At 43.0% G+C, this 20,455-nt stretch overlaps 1 pseudogene; it reads left to right on the forward strand.

Moving 5' to 3' along the window:
- The window catches only part of LOC102041460, a 22,237-nt pseudogene extending 8,376 nt beyond the window's left edge, over nt 1-13,861 (forward strand).
- Nucleotides 13,862-20,455: the final 6,594 nt, after the last annotated feature.

Here is a 20,455-nt window from a genome sequence, read left to right on the forward strand (position 1 = left end):
CTGTGCGGGCTGCTGGTAAAGCTTTGGCAGTCGGACTGCCTCGTTGGTTGCTTGTAGCTGGGGTATCGGTTCAATGCCGAGAAGCCTGGACAAGGAGCTAGGGCATAAGTCCGGTGTCACAGACATATTTTCTGAAAAATCCTTTTGCCAGGATTTTTTCTCCTGAGGAGCTGAGAGGCCTCAGAAACGAAATGTAAACAACAACTATCTGCTGCTGTGGAATGTGCAGGTGCAATCTCATGTGGATTTTTTCTACTTGATGACCAATCACAGGTCCTGCTGTGCTGGGACTCTGGTCAGTCATAAGATTTTATTATCATTCCATTCCTTTCCTTGCTAGCCTTCTGATGCCTCCTTTCTCTTTCTTCAGTATAATCTAATATATAGTTTTCTTTTAATATAATATATATAATAAAATAATACATCCGCCTTCTGAAATATGGAGTCAAGATTCTTGTCTCTTCCCTTGTCCTGGGACCTCTGCGAATACCACCACAGTCCGGCTTTGACAATGTAAAGCGTTTGACTGAAGTGTATCCAAGGCTGCAGCCTGTGTCCTGGCACGTCCCAGTAATGGCACTGTTGGGGGTCTCATATATTGCAACTTTTTATTTCCTGCAGCAATGAAATGTTCCCATTCCCTGCTCCCTCACCCTCCCACACACACCCCCACCTACCCTCCTTGCCCCCCCCCAAAAAAAAAGAAAAAAAAGGAAGTACCCTTTACTTATTTGAGAATAGTGCTTTTTTTGCAATAAAAGTCAAGCTCTCTGTGCCCCATTTCAAATCTGTTGCATGGTGCTAGCTGGAGTAATTGCAGCAGAAACATTACTTGGAATCAGTGTGGAACTTAATGAGGCTGTTAGCTGGGTTTTGTAAGATAAAGAGGAATGAGCTGTGTGTGTATTTTGCAAGGTGGAAAAGGTGTGAGAGCAGGAACGCTTTGTGTTTAAAAACCTCAGCTCTTCAGGTCACTTTTAATGTGTATCCTTAACCACGTGTAGTCACTGGAAAGCAGGAGCATACACAGTTTATGGCCATGTTTAAAATAATGATCCTTCCTGCTTCCTTCTTGAAGAAAGGAAGGAAGGCACAGAGTGGATGGCTGGGAGTAACCCCAGCCCCACTGCTGCTGGGCTGAGCATTAATGTGCTCACCAGCCCAGTGCAGGTATGAGGTACAGCCCACCATCTCTCAGAGTGGGTCAATCCTCGATCTCACCAGATATCCATCTTCTGACCCACTGCATTTCTCAGAGGAATTTGGTTATTTTTTGATTGTCAGTGGTCAGGAATATTTACATGACTGTTTCTGACTCCACAGCTTCTTTCTTTGGATTTTTTGGGGCTTCTTCATTTGCTTATCTTTCTTGTTTTAGTTTGCTCCATTGACAGGACATTTTTCTGACTAAACTTAATCCAAGGGCCTAGCCAAGCCTCAGGTCAGATTCAGCTAAACCATAAAAGAAATGGCTATGAGCTCCAGTCCCACTCTTTGAGGGCTTGATCTCTTTTGATCATTGATACCATTGCTTTGTTGATAATTAGGTCTGGCATCAAGCTGAGTGTCCCCTTACATCTCTGGCTAGTGGGCTGCAGCATGGTTTGGAGACTTAATGGCAGCTCTCAACCCAAAATCTGGTAGCACAGTGTATGCAAACACCAGTCTATTTAATACCCTGACTAACTGGACCTCTAATATCATCACAGCCTATCTTCTTGATCATTTTTAGCCTCTTCAGAATTTTATTAGCATCTGGTTTTGGGCAGTGATGGAGGTATAATACAGAGCTCGATACAGAACACAGAGTTCAGTGAACCTTTGGTCTGACATGGTAGGGCTGTGTTTTTGTTTTTTATATTCCAAGTCAGATTGTCAGCTGATTTAGAGCACCTGAGACTGTTCTGAAATGATAGGAATTCAAGATCCTAGTTTTGTTCATTGCCAGGTTTTACAAAAGCATATAGGTGCCTGAAGTCTAAATTCATTGCTGCTCCTGTAAAACTTAATTTTGTTAGGAACTGAAAAAACAAGAGCACATCTGTTTGTTACAGGTGCCTGTTTTTTCACAACTTCCATGTATTTTGGAGATTGGCAGACTGAGTGGGTATTTGGTGTAATTTGGTGCAGTCTTTGATAAAAATAGGCTTCTTGAAAATATGCAAAGTCTTCTACACACTGAAAACTAAAGAGACAATATTAATATAAATGCTGGCCTAGACATCAATAGAGTGAATGTTACAATGGATACATGTCAAGTCTGTTTACAGCAATAATAATAAAAATAAATATTTTCAATTCACACCCTGCTTTTCAACTCAAAGGATCCCCAGGTGGTTTACAGATGACATGCAGGATTTGCTCTACATGGCACTGAACTGCAGTCACAGGAACTGTCCAATAATCTTTTTTGGTGCTGTCTGGCAGTCCTGAGTGAATCTGTAGGGATTGTTTGGGAAAGCAGAATGTAAATGACAGAACTGAAATATAATCAAGACCCAAGTGTTTGAAATGTTGTAGCTAATAGTTGTTATTATTTCACATGTCAGTTTTGAAAAGCTAAGAAACCTGGAAGACCAGGTCCTCTTTCCTGTGAAAAACAAATAAAGAAGACAACAAAACCCTCTCCCCACCAAAACAAATCAAAACCAAAAAACCCCCCAAACAAACAAACATTCCCCCCCCCCCCAAAAAAAAACAAAACCAAAAAACCCCCCAAAAAAACAAACAATCCCCCCCCCCCCAAAAAACAATGACATCTAAAATGAAAACATTTAAAAACAGAATGGATGAAGTTTAACAAAGACAAGTGCCACATTCTCTATCTGGCATGGGACAACTCTGGATGTATAAACAAATTGGGGAATGAGAGGCTGGAAAGAAGTGCTGTGGAAAGGGACCTGGGGCTCCTGGTTGATGGCAAGTAGAATGTGAGGGCACAGCATGGCCAGCTGGGCAAGGGAGCAGATTGTCCCACTCTGCTCTGCGCTGGGGCAGCCTCACCTCGAGTGCTGGGGACAGATTTGGGCACCACAATATTAAAAAGATATTAAGCAATTAGAGGGCATTTACCATTACATAAAGTAGGGCATGAGAGATATCACTAAGCACAGGCTCTCTGAGGTGCTCAAAGTCCTTTGCAAGTGATTCTTAAGGCAGTTTGGAAGTGGTTCTTCACTACATAAAATAATGATTATAATAAGAGCTCCTATGCTCTTTCCCAACTTCAGGAAGAGCCCAGAGCAGGAATCCTTAGTGCACTATTTCCTGATCCTTGTTTTTACAAAACTGAGCTCACTTACTGCCAAATAGACATTTTCCACTCACACTTCACAGCTGTAGAGTAAGACACATGACTTGAAATCACAGCCACCTTCAAAATAGTACAGTTATTCCAAAGAGCACAATAATTACAAGGAAAGAGCCCAATAATTCACAATGGTACAATTCATCCAGAACATCCACTGTGGAACATCCACTCAAAGGGCTTCAACAGCACTGGGATTCTGGACCCTGCTCTTTTAGTCCACTGAATTTTCAGGATAAAGGGCAAGTGACTCCACAGCTTTTATCCCTGTATACCACAGGTAGGTTTGAAAGAATCCTCACTCTTTGAACTTCAATGCCTGTAAAGTAGGAATCACCAAAGGGAAGATTCCATTTCCCTTTACCTGCTGCTCCTGCTTCCTGCAGGGCCATTGCTTGCCATGGAAACACCCATGGCTCTCCGGCCAGTCTGGGCATGAAGCAGATGACCAAAATGTCTGCAAGTCATCTTACAAGGTAGCATGGGATCTTGGAAATGATCTGTGAGGCTGCAGCTTTTAACTATTCTAAACCCTCTTTCTTTGGGCTTGACATCTGCAGGGCATTCTAGGGGCAGTGGGCCAGGCTGCTACAGAGCTCCAACAGAACAAAAGTGGAGCAGAATCCAGCAGTCTTGGATGCTCTCAAATGTTCCAAAGAATGAGTTAGCAATCAGAAACGTGGGGGCTTTATGTCAGGGGGTTCATCTTGCTGTAAAAAGGAGGTCAGGCTCCACTGTCAGAGCAAAGTTCAACATCAAAGTGAGCAAGTAACCTGAAACTACTGTCTTGTGGAATACTCCTGAAATGAATTCTGTTTCTCCTTCTGGCCCCTAAATGTCACTGAAATGGTGACTTTTCTTTGTTGCTTGTTTTCAGAACTGACAGAGATGAGAGAAGCATTCCTATTCTCAGTTGGAAACATTAGTGACCAAAGGTTATGTTTACTTTTGTTCCTTCATGTCCTTGTTTCTTGTCAGCGTTCAGATTGGCATACAGGGCATACTTGTCTGGAGTGTTGTACTGTTGGGTCCTTTCAGAAATGGGTTTTTTTCATTAGCTTTCCAGAAGATTGCATAAATTTGCAAACTAAGAATGGCTGCTACTGTGATGTCAGCAGAAAGTTGCTGCTGCTGCTGACGCCATGCTGCTGCCAACAGAATGTTGCTGTGGCGCATGGAAGGCCTGAGTGCCCAGAGCACCCCTTGGATGCAAGAGGGTTCTGCTGATCCAAGAGTTCTTAGCTGATAGGCTGCCCCTTGGCCCTGGGGGTCCTATTTTCCCTTTTCAGTGCATAGTCTGCAAAACTGCTGCCCAGCATCACTAAAAATGTTCAAGCAAATCTTTGCTGCAGTTGGTAATTTTTTTCCACTGGCCTATTGTTTCTATTTTTACCCAGACAAAATCTGGCTGGTGACTCACCTAGCAAGTAAGTAGAGGTTTTTTCCTAGGTGCATCTGATCTGGCTTTTGTATCAGTGTGTTGTTCATGCTGTCCCTTAGTAACTGAGTTGATTTTGAAATGAAAAGGCCATTAAGATACTAGGACTTCGGTAAAGCTCATGTCAACAGCTTCAGCCTAAAAGGGGATGTCTGTAGCTCTCTCATGGGGTGTGGGCAGCTTTTGTAATTGAAGCTGCAGGGATTCTTTTCCCTGCATTGGGTTGGCCTGTGGCAGTGGGGTCTGTGATTTCCTCAGCTGCTGGTTCAACAAAGACAACTTCCAAACTTCTTCAGACTGGCACAGCTTCTGAGAAGTCTGTCTGAAGACTCTGCAGTTATTTCAGAACTGAAGGAAAGCAACTTATTTTCTAAATTCTGTGATTAAAAGATTTTGTGGTCTGACTTTGCAAAAAAAAAATGGCTGGAGAAACAGAACAGCCTAGTATATTGTTTTCTTGCTTGCTATGTAAAAGAATCACTGCTACTGGAGGGACATCCTGGAAGAAAAATGCTCTTTATTTGGGTTGACTCATTCTGTGGGATTCCCCACAACAGGCAGTTTTCTAACAACATCTGTTTTATTTTCCCTTGCCCATTACAGGTGAAATTGCACATGGATACAGAAAAGCTCATGCTTCAGTGAGTGGCAAAGTAACCTCTGATGTTCCAAGCATTTCAGAATCATGGAGCAAACCACGAACTTTGCCTGCTGCAATAGGAGCCAGCCTTGTAGCCTGAAATAAAGTTTCAGTGTATTTGCATCAGCAAAAAAGGGATCCCTGGCTGCTTTGTAATTTATTTTGAAGAGCTTTTAAGTAGATGAAAGTCTGGTTTTGCGGACAGGAAGTTGCTTGCTGTTTGTTTTTAGCCATGGTGGAATATATGGTTGACAACAATATGCAGTGCTGTCTAATTAGCTCACTCTAATTTAGTTTTAGCAACTCAGAATCCCATTTCTATCCAAGTTCATGATTTTTCCTGAGTATAGCTGGATAGATTGATGCATATTAATAAGATTGTAAATAATTTGTAACTCTCTGTCACTCACATTGCTGTCTGTCCATGGGGAACAACACCAGAATCAGAAGCTGCTTGGGCTCCCTCTGTTTCTAAAGAAGATGATGGTAAAGAGGAAGACAACCAAGCTCTACCTGGTTTTGGACCAGAACCTAAGAGTCCAGTATCAGTAAGGGCCACCTTTGGTCAGCACTCTGTTTGGTGTAACTCAGAGCTGTCATTCACGGCTGAAAATACTGAGGGCTGCAGTCCTACTGTGACCAAGTGCTTCCCCCACTCCCAGCCACTGACACCTGGAAAATCAGCTCTGAACTTTCAAGTTTAGTCATCATTTTCCTGGCATTCTGATAGGAACCATGAGTTTATCTTAGCATTGGATAAGAGGTAGCGTTGTGTCTTTAAATGCTACTGGTGTAAAAGCGAGCTACTTTGTGTCTGCGCAGGCTCCCCGTCATCAGCCGAGCCAGCTGTCCAAAGGCGCAGCTCACAGAAACTCTCCTGTGGAGGTTCCTGCTCCTTTCCATGGACCATCTAAGTAGCTAAATGAACAGCTTAGACTGCACCTGTGGATTTTACATGACCAAAATTTGATGAGGAGACTCCTGTGTAGTCCTGCCATGTCAAGAGAAGGTTGGCCTCTGAAGAGATGGAACATGGTTCCTAATGGACACTTCCTAAAGCCTGAAATACTGATGAGAAGTATCTCTGCCAGCCACCTTTCTGACACAAACTGATGTTTCTTGTCACAGATCTATGCATCCTCTGGAATAGTAGCTGACACTTTACCAGTATCCTATGAAACAGGCATTCCCACACCTGAGAACTCCAGCACCAGCAGTTTGTGTAGCAACACCTGCCAGGAGCAAAAGAGGATAGAGGAGGAGAATCTAGGGACACTAAGTAGGTCTTCTGCTGTTCTGGTCTGAGAGAGCCATGCTAATGTTCATAGACAGCAAACACTTGCCTTGGTATCCGTTCTTTCCCTCTATCTGTCTCCTCTGAATGTTTCTCCCTTTTCCTGGTTTCCTGTCAAGGTAACTCATCAAAGGACTGTAGAAAACCAGCCATTATGCAGGTCATCTGTGCTACAGAGCTGCACAGATGTGCTACAGAGCTGTCTTGTTGTTGTTATTGTTGCCCAAATGACTACAGCTCAGAGCCCCAGAGATGTATTTCTGACCTGCTGGGTGGTGGTATCTCCATTTTGAAGTGATCTTTCATTTTGTTCCTTTCAGGGAGCATTGTGACTGTGGGAGACCCTGTGACTAAATATGTTGGACTGGAAAAATATTGCCAAAGGGTAAGTCCAACCACAGTTCCTTCTCCAGAACCACAGGCCAGGTATTTTGCTGGTGTAAGATCAGGCGTGAAGCTCCAAATGTGTTCAGACAGGGAGTTTAGATCCTGTCTCTCAGTACTGACCAGAATTTATAACTCTGATCAGAAGGTGTCATCAAAGAACTTCAAATGGTAAGTGTCTTGCCTTCAGCAAGGAGGAGAACCTGGAAGATCTCCTGTCCCTCTAGTTCCTGGCACCTCTTTATCTACTTTCTTAAGAGAAATTTTTTTTTTTCCCTCAAAATAACAGGGCCCTAGATAGATTCAAATAAGAGATCTGAGGTCAGACCAACAAGAGTTCTTGAGGATTCAGCAAGGCAACATGGAAAAAGAGTGAAAGATATTACTTTCCAGGTTTTGTAGATGTGCTCCAGGCCCTGCATAGGTTTGGAACTAAAATAAATCCAGTGTGTGCATCTGAGATTTGTACTAGACATTCATGTTGCACCTAAATATTCTTTTGGACACTCTGCATGGCAGAGGGCTGGTGGGTTGCTGTGCTCTTGGCTGAAGAGTAGGTGATGCCAGGTGTTTTATAAACACTCTAGGCAGAAGAGACCTCCTGTTTGGGCTGGCTTTCCCTTGTAGGAACTCAGTAGCTTCTTTCTTTGCTGCTGTTTTGTTTCCAGGGGTTTTGGAATGGTCTATATAGCGACTGCTACTGCCACAGGAGGAGAATTAAGTGTCAATGATCCCAGATTTTGCAGCTCTTGAGTGCCTTTCTCTGTGGTGTGAGCTGTGGCTGGAGCTTTGGCTTTCCAGGAGAAAATTCTTTTTTGTAAAGGCTGTTCCTACAAATCACAGACTAGCATCATCCTGCCCGATCCATTTTGGACAGCTCTTTGGGGCTATAGCTTAAGATTTCTGAAAGCTCCTATCTATCTGACAGTAAATACATCTGATTCTTCCTGGTAGCTTCTAATCCCCTTGGAGTACCATGCTTTGTAACTGTGCTTAGATAGAAGTCTACAATGGACTCAGGGCATATCCATAAAATGCCATGGAGTGGATAATTTCTTTTTTAAGCCAGGAAACAGCTGCAAATCTAAACTGTTCAAGAATGTTCTTTAGAGTTGCAAAATCAAAATTCAACAAATTATGAAGTGGTAGGATTCTTGTTTTTGGGGGATAACCTTAGTGATCCTTTTAGGATGGCATTTTATCTGTAATGTCTGTCTGTGTTTGCTTCGTTTTGCCATCAAGAAGAGCAACAGTTGCATTTGAGAAAATGAGCTAACTGCACAGAATTCCTGAAAGATTCCCAGACATTTTGTGATAGTTTCACAAGAACAAAACTGCTTTGTGCTTGCAAACCATGTGTGGATCGTAATAGTGGTGATAAACTCAGGACATTGGAAAATAATTTAGATGCAGGGTGTTGTTAGAGCTCTAGGGTTGATAGCCTAAGAGACCATTTTTACCAAGCTGACAAGCCAAAATGTCTATGGCCATGTGTCCTAACCAGCACCTGAGCTGGCAGAGACATGGGCTGTTGTCATGTCAGTGCCTAAGCTCTGATGTGTAATCACACAGCAGTTTGGCATAGCTGGGCTCTGTTACTCCAGAAACGCTCAGTCCAGGATCATTCTGACAGACTTCTCAGGTTGATGGTTTTCAATGTCATTTTAGGTGGCCGTGAAGCAAGTGAGTCTCCAAAAATAGCCCCAAAAGGAACTAATTGTCAATGAACTCCTAATTGTAAGGGACAATGAGCACCCTAATATTGTTAACTATTTAGACAGGTAAGTAGTTCTGGTATTATATCATGAATGTTCATTTATGTTCTGCAAGACAAAGGTTAAAAAAACCTCTTCAGATACTGCTGGAGAATTGAGCTTTTTACTTTTATCTATCTATTTTATCTATCTATTTGTGTACAATATGTGGGAGGAGAGTGAATTTTGTTTTCACTAATCTTTTCTGCATCGTTGGAAGCCTGTTTTGAAAAACCTATCTGACTAAAACAACAGTCCCTAAGTTCACTGCCTCCATGTGGTTTTGTTGGTTTGGTGTTGGTTTGGGTTTTTCTAAGTTCAACATATTTTCTGTATTTTATGATAAGTGCTGATAACTCATCATAGAAATTATTTCCCTGTATTTTTTACTTTCTTGCCCTCTAAGACATCTCAGTTTTCACAGATGGGCCTTTCTCATTGGACTGCTCAGATTCCAAGTAGTGTATAACCTAGGAGAAATATCTCTTCCTTTCATTCTGTGTTCATTTACAAGTGCCCTGGAAATAGGAATAAACTGTAGTAGTTTTCATAACTGTAGTGTTTTTCATAAGGTAATTTAACTATGCACATTCATCTCCATGCCACTGGTTCTTTCTTTCAGCTACCTTCCAGCTAACTCTGGATAATTATGGAGTACCTGGATGGAGGACCTTTAAGCAGTGTCATTAAAGTCCATATGGCTGAAGGAGAGATGGCAACCATCTGCTGAGAGGTAAGGGATGCCACTGGTACTTCTGATTGTTTGGGCAGGCTGTTACTTCTGGACAGGTGTTAAGAACAGGAGTGATTTCATATTCAAAGCTTTGTTACTGTGCTGCTTTGGTGATATGGAGAAGCAGGAGTGTCTTAGGTGAAGGATCTGCCAGCACAATTGTTGTGATACTCTCTTTTTAAAAAAAATTAATTTTCTCAACTTTGCCTCTTTGAGCATTTGCCTGGGGCCTGTCTGTATTACATTCCTTGCCTGTAAAAGCAAATATGCTGGTAGCAGAATTTTAAACTAACAGCAAACCCTTTTTTGTCACCTGGATGGAGAGAGCCCATGCCCTGCAGCAGCAGTTATTCTATCTGTGTTTGCAGGGGACAGTCTGTAACTACAATTGCCATTTCTCTTTCAAGAGTTAATATCTCTTCACCTAGAAATATACTGCTCTACTACTGATGAAGCAGCAGACTCTTCCTCTTGACAACACCATGTTCTGCCACTACTCACCTTTCAGCTAGAAGTGAGCTTCTTTCTTAGTGATGAAATCAGGTCATTAATCTTTACCTTCCTGTTTGTTTTTTTCTACCAGTGCTTCCAAGCACTAAGTTCCCTTCACTCCAACCTCGTGATTCATAGAGATGTAAAAAGTGAAAACATTCTTCTTGGAATGGATGGATCTGTCAAACTGGGTAGGTATTCTTGGTCAGGCACAGCATTCCTGGGCTGTGCGGTGTAGGGCTGCTTAAGACTGACCACCAGTTCTCCAAGAGCAGTGCCTGTGGGAGTGCATGGACCACTGCTGCAGGCCAAGAGTGCAGCTGCCCTGTGCAGAGAGGGCTTGAGAGAAGCAAGGTGTCAGGAATGGCTTTGGTTTGTGTGTGACTCTTCCAGAGGGTGGAACTTACAGTCTTAAACTTCAAGTGAATAAAAGCTACTGAGTGAAACATGGAAGTTTCTATAAGTGATCAATTCCAAATTTCCTCAGTGACAGCCCTGAGGAGATAAAGCACGGCTGCTTTTCCAGCTAGATTCAACTCCACGTTCTCAGACTCAGAGTGGGAAATTCTTTAACTTGGTTTCTTAATTCAAGCTGGCTTTAACAACAATGGGTTTCCTCCTCAGCTGATTTTGTCCTCTGTGCTCAGATGACTTCTGAGCAGAGCAAGTGGAGCTCAGTGTTAGGGAAAGCTCACTGGATGGCACCAGAATATGTGAATAAGGATACATATGGGACCAAAGCAGATATTTGGTCCCTTGGCATTGTGGTGATAGAAATGCTGCAAGGAGAATCACCTTACTCTAAGGAAATTGCTCTCAAGGTAGGGTGCAAATACTAGCAAATGCCATTGTCTCTCTAATCTGTCCCATGCTCTGTCTCCCAGGAGACAAAATCCCATTCACATCAGCTTGGACCATTACCAAAAGCTGTCCTTGGAGCACATCAGCATCTGGTGTAACTTTGGCTGCATCAATGGGAGAACCTCATAAGAGGTGTGATATGTTCCAGTTGAAAAATGTCCCATTTTGGCCTTCAGTGATGCTTCAAATTTCTCATACACTTTTTGAACTCCTCTTGAGCTGTGTCTCAGAATGAGAAGAAATGTTCAGTGGCAGGTTTCTTGAACTGGGGAATTTGTATGAAAAGCATTTCAATTGTGTCTGCAGGCACAGAACCCTTTTCAGTCTTGCACCAGTGCCAATTACTTACCTGAGCCTTTCAGGAAGTGCCTCTGGTTCTAGGAATGCCTCAATTATTCATTACCAAATCCTTTTAGAAAAGTATGTTTTATCACAGGGCTTAGCTTCATTAATGAATTCACCTGAGTATCAAAATTAGCAGAAAGTTACCGTAGGGATATTACCTAGAGAGTTACCATATTTCATTTTGTGATTAGACCATTAAAAGTTTTTCTTTGACCATGGAAGTGAAACTGATTGACAGTTTGGAGCCTGATGAAAGACAGAGTTGCAGGTAGCTCCTGTCTGCCTGAGCAGCCATTTCCATCATAAAATATTTGTGGATGTAACTGTGTCTGTGTTGAACTGAGGTTCCAAATGTTTCTGTTCCTTTAAGCAAGGAATAAGTTGATGGATTTCCTTTTTGACATCTGGTTACCATTTTTATTGGGAAGAGAGCAAAAAAATTGACCTTTTTTTAATGGAAGCTATGCTTTAGAGACCAGTGAGCACTGCAGAGATGAATTGTATGTAACAATGCTTGGGAATAATGTGGTTAGACAAAATTAACTCTTTAAAAGAGCTTGCAAAGCCTGTAAAGTCAATCCTCAGGGCAGCAAAATGTGCTTTTGGCTGACATAGTTCCTACTAACTTGGTCAGCCCACGAAATCAGCTGCAAGATCATTTGCATGCTGGAATAGCTGGGGCTGCTATTTTGTGGGTCTTTTTGTTGGTGCAGAAAAATCATCTCTAACCCTCTGCTGGGGAGGAAACTGCCATTGGAGGCCAGAGCTTGAAAAATGCGGTCGATGTGAGCAGTTAGGGATATGAAAGAAAGAGGTGGAGCCTCATGCTTCCTTCCAGGGCTTGGATCTCATAGCTGAGAGGGATATTGAAGCTGGAGAATACTGAGCAGCTGTCTGCTGTGTTCCAGGAGTTTCTGACCTGCTGCTTGCAGACTGATGAGGACACTCCATGGTGTGCTGAGCAGCTCCTGCAGGTACAAGGCAAGGCAGCTGCAAGGGAAACAGCTTTCCAATGGATTGGTTTTCCTGTCAGCTAAGCTCAAAGGCATCAGATGAACTTCCCCTCATGTTAATGCCCAGTCTGGGTGGTTTTCAAGAGAAAACTGAGTAGAATCATAGAATGGTTTGGGTTGGAAGAGACCTTTAAATGTCATGTAGTCCAGCTTCCCCACTATGAGTGGGGATATCTGGAAATAGATTAGGTTCCTCAGAGCCCTGTCTGACCTGACCTTGAATATTTCCAGGGATGGAGCACCTAGGACCTTTCTGAATAACCTGTTTCAGTGTTCCCCCACACTCCTCTTAAACAGTTTCTTCTTGAGACTTAATCTGAATGGACCCTCTTTTGATTTGAAAGCATTTCCCCTTTTTCATAGGCCGTGATAAAAACCCATCTCCATCTTTCTTAGAACCCCCTTGAAACCAGTACAACGTGCCCAGGGCCTTCTCCAGATTGAACATCCTCAAGTATTTGAGCCTTTCCTCACAGGAGAAGTGGTCCATCCTTTGATAATTTCTGTGGCCCTATTCTGTGTTTTGGTAGCATGTTCAGTTTTCCCTGGAGACAAAAGAACTGCAGGAGGATGATCCCAGCTATGGAGGCCTGAAATGGCGCTGGTGGTGAAGGAAGCCATCCCAGCCAAGCAGTCCAAGACTTGGCTATGGGAAGGAAGGGGTTGTTGGTGGGCTCCCTCTGAGCATCAGAAGGGCCTCAGCTTGTCCCTCCTACCCCACTCTCAGAGGTTTCTGACACCAAAACAGAGACAACTGAGCGGGACTTGTCACAGCCCTTTTTGCTGCCTGGCACAGTTGATGAGTAGATGAGAACTGCTGCAGGGTTGCTGCCAGGTTTTGTGACAGATTGGGAACTGCAGAATTTGCCACTTGGCTGTCCCTGCTGTGAAGGTGCCAGCCAGCATAGGAGGTGCAGGGGATGCGAAGGTAGATGTTGCTCTCTCTGCAAGTCAGAGCTGAGTCCATCAGTGCTCCACCACTTGTCTCCCTGCTTTTGGTGCTGAAAACCTCAGTGGTCTTCAGATGAGCACATGGGCCCAGATCCTACTGGGATAAACATTTCTTTGCTGTCCTCTAGTTTCTTGAAGAACAGCTTATGCTCCTTATCTCTTTTGACAACTAAAATAGCCCATGCCTACAAGAAAGAGGATCCCTAAGCCAATACTTTGTGTTTCCTGAAAGCAGAAAATTCCTGGACTGCAAGCAGCATTCCCGGAGTCTTGGCAGGGCAAATATTGCATCAAGCTAGAGACACCTTGATAAATGGATTAATAGAATTATGGGCCAAGTTATTCCAGGTACTGGACATGTGTTAGCAAGGTGCACGAAGATGGAGCTGCATATTGTCCCTTCAGATTTATTTCTGCATCTTTCTGGTGTCTTGAGGAATAGTACTTGAGCCCATGAGAAAATGAGTTTGGAAAGTTGTGGTTCATTTTTTTTCTTTTCCTTTGGGCAGCATCCATTTTTACCCTCAGCCAAGCCTCTCTCCAGCTCACCCCTCTGATCACTGTGGCAAGGCAGATGAGGGAGGACAGGAGATGTGACAGTGACAGAACTGCTTTGTCCAGTGCCAGCAATGGGTGGCTCTCAGAATAAAAACTGTTTAAAACCTCAATTCATTTGAAGATACCCTTCCTTCTCACCCTGTGATAAAGATGTACATTCACTTTTTAATTGTCACTTGTTTCTTAAAGATGCAAAGGCCCATTTATGGGGGGGGTTTGGTATGGCTTGAGATTGGAGAAGGGCCTCTTTCTTTCCTGAACTCCAGACTACACTGCTTATGGAACACAGCCCACTGGACGGTTTTTTCCCAGTCATGGTCCTCCTAGATAAGGAAGACAAGCACATTTGCGTTTCCAACCAGACACAAATGAAGAATGTGGCAGACAAAACATCACGTGGAGATGCAGGCTTTCAGCTGTAACTCTGGAGGGTTTCAGCTCTCAGCCACTGGATTTGTACAACTAATATCAGTCGCTTTGCCTGGATGAGAGTCTTGCTCAGATGAAAAAGCAGCAAGATCAGTCAGTGTGCTCCGAAAGGGCCCATCTGAGGCAAAGCTGTCAGTGGAAACGTGAGGTGGGAGTGGGCCCAGCCATGGCCAGCGCTGAGCCCCAGCAGAGCCCTGGCAGAGCACAGAGCAACCTCAGCATTGGCAGCCTGGAAGAAGGAGTTTGTAGCAGCAAGCAGCAGCAGAGCAGCCCTGGATGCTTGCCTCCTCCTGGGAGCAGATCGTTCATCCTGTATCGGAACAAAACTGGCTGTGGGCTGCTCCCAAGGGGAATCACAGCTATGCCATGGACTGTGCAGCCTGGTGGGACTGGCCACCTTGGGTCTGTGCAGGTGTAGAGAAGAGCCAAAGAGAGGGGGGTGGTGGTGTCACTGCTGAGGAGGCTGCTCTCAATTAATATTTGCAGCTAAATATTAATTAACTGTCCTGGATTTCCCGGAAAGCACAAAGGCCTGATTTGTCAGATGGCTGCTGACGTGAGCCGCTCTGGTTTCCTGAACAGGGGATCCCCAGGGGAAGCTGAGAGAGCTGCCAGGAGCCTGCAGCTGGCATAACAGTGGCTGACAGGACTTGGGTGTTTCAGGAGCAAGGGGGGCCAAATGTCCATCCCGCCAGCCCCATAAGAAGCTCCTGGGGAGCTCCAGCATCCAGGGCAGGAAAACAGGCTGTGGCACATCAGATCATGCAGAAGAGCATGCAGGAAGGGCACTGAAGCTGTGCCAGCTTGACCAGGGAGCAGCAGATGGGGAGAAAGCCACGGCCTCTCTGAGCTCTGCACCCACCAGGACTGATGCAGCTGTCCAGGGAGAGCTCCAGGGGGATCCTGCTGCCACCCAGGTATGAGCTGCAGGCCATGCCCTGCTCTCAGGGCAGTCCCAGACAGCAGCAGTGAGCACAGCTCTGGGAGCTGAGCCCAGGAACTGCTCCACTTACTGCCAGAGCTGCACTCTGGGAGGAGGTGAGTAGTTATACACTATATACAGGTGTATATCTATACACTTATCTATTTATCTGACCACTTAGTGCAGTATAAATTAGAGGGATTTTCTTCCAAGCTCTGTGTTTACAGCCCATCCTTGTGGCCAAATCCAAATTCTTTCTCAGTTGTTCAGTGTTTGGAAAGTTGGCATGGGCTGATCTGTGTTTGTGCTGGATGTTGTAATTGCCTGGGCTGTTGGGAGTTTTCAAGCTTATTTTCTCCCTTTAGTTCTCTCCCTTTCTGAACAGAAGGGAAAATAATTAAAGACTCATTGATTTCCAGGTTGTTGTAGCTTAAAGAAGAGCTGCCATCCTCCAAGGAAGGAAAACAGGGAGATGGAGTTGAGAGGTCATAGAATACCCCCCTTTTCTTTGCAGGATGTTTGAGACATATGAAATTTGTTCTTCTTTCTGCTAGAAACTTGCTGCTTTTGACTTGAAACAGATTTAAACTTCCAAAGCCACCTGAGTGATGCTGAGGGCAGTGGGAAGATCACCCCTCACAGCCCAAAGGTCTTATTGAAACCTCAGCTTTCAGAAGGAAACTCTGGCAAACCCATAAATGGGCAACATTTCATAAAGGTCAAAATTACACTTCTGGGTTTAACAGCATTTATGGAATAGAGGGAATTAAGAAGGAAGCTTTGTTTTTTCTAACTTCCAGGGTGTTTGACACAACAAGAGGAAGGAACATGTACATGAGAAGCCATGGCCTGTCAGAGGAAGGGTCTCTCCCAGGGATTAAAGCGTAATTTAGGAGTTTACTAGGGTTAGAAAGAGTTTGATAGGGATACTCATGAGATTGCTTCTTTACTTAGTTTATTAGCAAGGGTTATTGATTAGTAAATGTAAGAGTCCAGGGGTTGCTATGTTTGGTCTTTTTGCCTCTATTAAATAATGAAATTAAAAAATGTCACACTCAAACCAGACAGAAATTCAGAAAAGTGGAACTGACCAATTGAATTAGAAATAAAGGAATTCAAATGCCTGGGTTGTTTTCTCACTTCCAGGATGACTGCCACAATGAGAGGAAGGAACCATGTCTGTGAGAAGCCATCACATGCAGGACAAGGAAAAGCCTTTTGCCAAGACTTAAAGAAGAATTTTGGGGTTTGCAGAATTTAAAGATGGAACAAGAAAATGAATGAGCTTTACTATCTGCTTTTGTCATAAACTTATAGTCATATGCCACATTCCAGATGTCACCTGCCCTGTTTTTTAAACATTTGTTTCCTTTTTTCTACTTAATTTGTGTTTTGAATAATAAAGGTAAGAGGGTTTGGGTTCATTATGCTTTATAATATGTTTTTATAATGTTTTTCAGTATGTTTTATTGTAAGGTTTACTATTTATGATGGGTTTTATTTATTAAGTTATGGTTTTATTTATTAAGTCATAATGTGTTTTTTGTTAGTTAAACCCAAATTTGTTTGCTTCCTTCATGTTCCAAATGCAGCATTGATTTGGAAAAAAACCCAGGCTCTCTCTTTCTTCCCTTTGAAAACAACCCAGCCTCTCACTTGGTGGCTGGGGAGTATGAACATGGATTCTTCTTCCTCCAGCCTGTGGGATTTTATCATTTATTCCTAAGAATTCCAAAACATAAGCTTGAAACTGCAAACCTTTCAAGCCTGGGGACTGAGCCAGGTTTAACTTGCTGGTGCATGGAAGCTCCTTTGCTTTCCAGTCCAAATGTAAACATTTCCTTCATTTTGCTATTTCAAATCCTTTTGCCATGGGCTTCCCTGGGGGTGGATGCCAGGGTGTTGCCTAGTTTATTTTACCAGCCTGTGCTGCTCCCTGTACTCCCTGTGGTGCTGCAGCCCCTGCTTCTGTGGCTCCCCTCACTCCTGGGAATCTGACTAGCAGCTCATGGCACTCAGGTTTCAGGCTCCAAAGACAAGCAGCAGGTTTTACTCCAGTAAATGAGAATGCGTCATCCCCAGATCCCACTGCACTGTCCGTGGTCTCCTACCTATACTTGTTGGAAATGAGATAACTTTCTGAATTCTTGGTTTTAATTAACTTATTGATTAATTGTTCTAAAAACTATAAGTAGTGTATTAGTCTTTAGCAGTGTGATTTTCCATTTTAGCCAGCAGGTATCTAAGTTTTTGTTGTTGTTTCTTTTTTTTTTTCTTTTAACTAACTGCTATTGTTAGAGTGTGATTATTAGATCCCCAAATACTTTAAGCTATGATGATCTAAGCCTGATATGCTTATGAAAAAAGCCCTTGGGAGTTGAAGGCTGGACACCTGGAATCCAGAGTTTATAGCCCTCCAAGGACATGTTGAAGCAGCCAGAAGATAAAGAAGAGACTTACAAAGGTGATTCAACATGCTCTGGAAACTCTCTGCCTGGGAAAAAGATAGTAAGAAAACTAAAAGATGTGGGTTAATTAGCATAAGAAATGAGAAATCAATAACCAATAGAAGACAAAATAATAATTGATGCAAAAAATTGTGTAATTTAGAACAAATGAATATTAACTTTGCTAAAAATGTAGAAATAAGTGAGAAGTTTTGCAAGTCGTGTGCATCTCAATGGAGCACCCTGGCCTGGAATAAACGAATGCCTACTCCCTAAGACTACAAAAACAGTGTCAGAGAGTTTCATTTATCCTGATACTTTTGGCAACATACTAGCAAGTGTCTGGCAGATTTGCTGCCAGCAAAACTCGAGAAACTGTCAGTGAGTAAGAGCAGGAGTGACTGTGGGAACAGGACTGCAGGCACGCAGCGGGAATGGTGGCAAAGTGAGCAACATCCACATGCACACACAAACCAGACTGTCAGGCTCTTCCTCCTCCTGTGGTGCGTAAGCTCCCAGCTGCATCTTTGTTACCCAAGAAGGTTTAAAATTGGGATTCAGATTATTTACAGCTCTGGGCCAGGAAAAACAGGAGAATCATCCCTATTCCTTGCAAAGACAAAATGCAGAGTCCAGGCTGGCAGAGCTGACACCAAAGGCTGGTGACAAGCCAAGCTTCAAAGCCTGGCTGGGGACACCTTGGTGCTCAGCCCTCCTGTGGAAAGGAATCAAACACCAGCGACCTTTGATGTTTTATTTTGGTTTGGTTTTGGCTTTTGGTGTTTGTCTCCCCACAGGAAAGAGGATCTGGGGTTCCAGGTTTCTCAGCCGTTCAAGCCTGAAGTGTGAAATAACAACAACTACTTAGATACATTACATTAAATTACAACATACTACTTAGATACAACATTTCCAGCACTTGCACCTGCAGGGCTCAGATTTTGGGCTCAGAAGGGCAGGCTCAGCCCAGTAATTCCTGAGAGCCCCTGCTATAAGGGTAGCCACTGCAATGAAGAATCTCGAGCAGTTCCCCAGCCTCCATCCTGTGGCTGCTTCTGCTGAGAAATGCAGACAAACAGTCCAAGTATTAAGTGTTTCTAAGAAATCATTTTCTTCATGGTTGGTCATTTAGGTCACACACCCACTAAATCACTGATACTCAGTCTAAGAAAGCAAAGGGATATGGAACTGTTCTTACTAGATCCAGAAAGCACAGAGTTATATGTCATTTCAAGGAAAGGTAAATACTGGAACTCTCAGGGGCTTGGGTTTTTGGGGTTTTTTTGGTTATTTTACAGGGTGTGGAGTTTTGTTTTATTTTTAATTACCTGTGACTTCTCAATTTAAAAACAAAAAAGAACAGACAAAGATCTGGGCCTTCACCATTTGTCTAGTTTGGAAGCCGTGCTAGCATTTTAAATGGCTCTACACAAGTTTTTTCCAAGCTGGAAGGTTCTCCAGCCCCAGGATCCCCACTGATCAGTGCATGAGTCCACCAGGAGCAGTGGAGAGAGAGCAGCTGGTCCAACTCTGATTGTGAAATCTGGGAGGTTGCATATTGTCATAATGCAAATAATCTCTATGTGTCAGACTGAAAGAACAATTCTAAAGAATTGCTTGATTAGATTAGGAACTTTCAAATTCTCTGGATCTACAGCCACAGCTCTTCCCACTTACTAGTGATTATTAATTAATTTATGTAGCTGGACATCAGAAAATGTCCCAAAGCACTGTGCAGAACCAGTGGAGGATGCACTGTTGGCATTCTATAGTTCTTTAGCTAACATTTGAAGTATACTTTTCTGGCAAGTATCCAAAAAAAATACAAAACCACTTCCCTTATAGATCTGCCACATTATTTTTCCTCAGGAAACCAAACATCAAACAGAAACAAGAGGTGGAATTGGTGCTTACAATTCTGCAACACCTTTTAACACCATATCTAAAAGTCCAATTTCAAGGGAAATAACGCCCAGAATTGTAGGAATATTCTAACAATGCACTTATTGCTTGTCATCACAATATGAATATGTGAACCTATGTCACAGGTTTTGTAGATAAACACACACCAAAAAAATTTGAAGGGTACAAGAGATTGATTTAGAACATGTGAAAAATGTGTATTTTATGATTGGCTTTTAGCAAATATTCAAATGAATACTATATGTGTTATGTTAGAAAGTTAGGCTGTATTAATTTTCTTAAGTAGTGTCTTAAATACAGTTTTAGGTTATAACATAATGTTAAAATAGAAACTATGCTATGTAAGATACTTGTTTTAAAGAAAGGACTTACAGCGAGGTAGCAGCCACAGGACACCTCAGTCTTTCTGAGAAAAAGAATTGATTGCCCCATTATCAGGAGAAACGAACATCTTCCCGCCTCGCTCAGCCTTGAAGACGCCATTAGGATTAAGAAGAAGTTGACACTGACCAGACAGAATCCTGTCTTTGAATGGAATTTATGCATCATGTATGAGATGTACGAATATGCAACAGGCTATTGCTTTTAAGGGTTAATCCTTTGTTAACGGGGGTCCTTTTTCGGGCTCGTGCTGCCCAGAAAAAGGTACCCGGACGTCCGTAACGCTTTGTTTCATATTGTCTCATATTGTCCTAATCCAAATAGTCCAAAATTTTTATTACTCTAATTATATTGCTATGTTTATAACCATTTTATTACTATTAAACTTTCAAAGTTTTAAAAACAAGTGATTGGCGTTTTTCGCAGAACATGTATTTTCCAAACAAAACCCCTAAACTGCGGACGGCAAAAACCCCCCATTCTCACGGACACTGGCGAAAACACGTTAACGAAAAGTTTTCTTGCAGACACGGTTGGTACCAGCTCCGGCTCCGGCCGGGCAGCGGCACCGAGGGCGGCCGGA

Source organism: Geospiza fortis, unplaced genomic scaffold (genome assembly GCF_000277835.1).
Source record: "Geospiza fortis unplaced genomic scaffold, GeoFor_1.0 scaffold120, whole genome shotgun sequence".
Lineage (NCBI taxonomy): Eukaryota > Metazoa > Chordata > Aves > Passeriformes > Thraupidae > Geospiza > Geospiza fortis.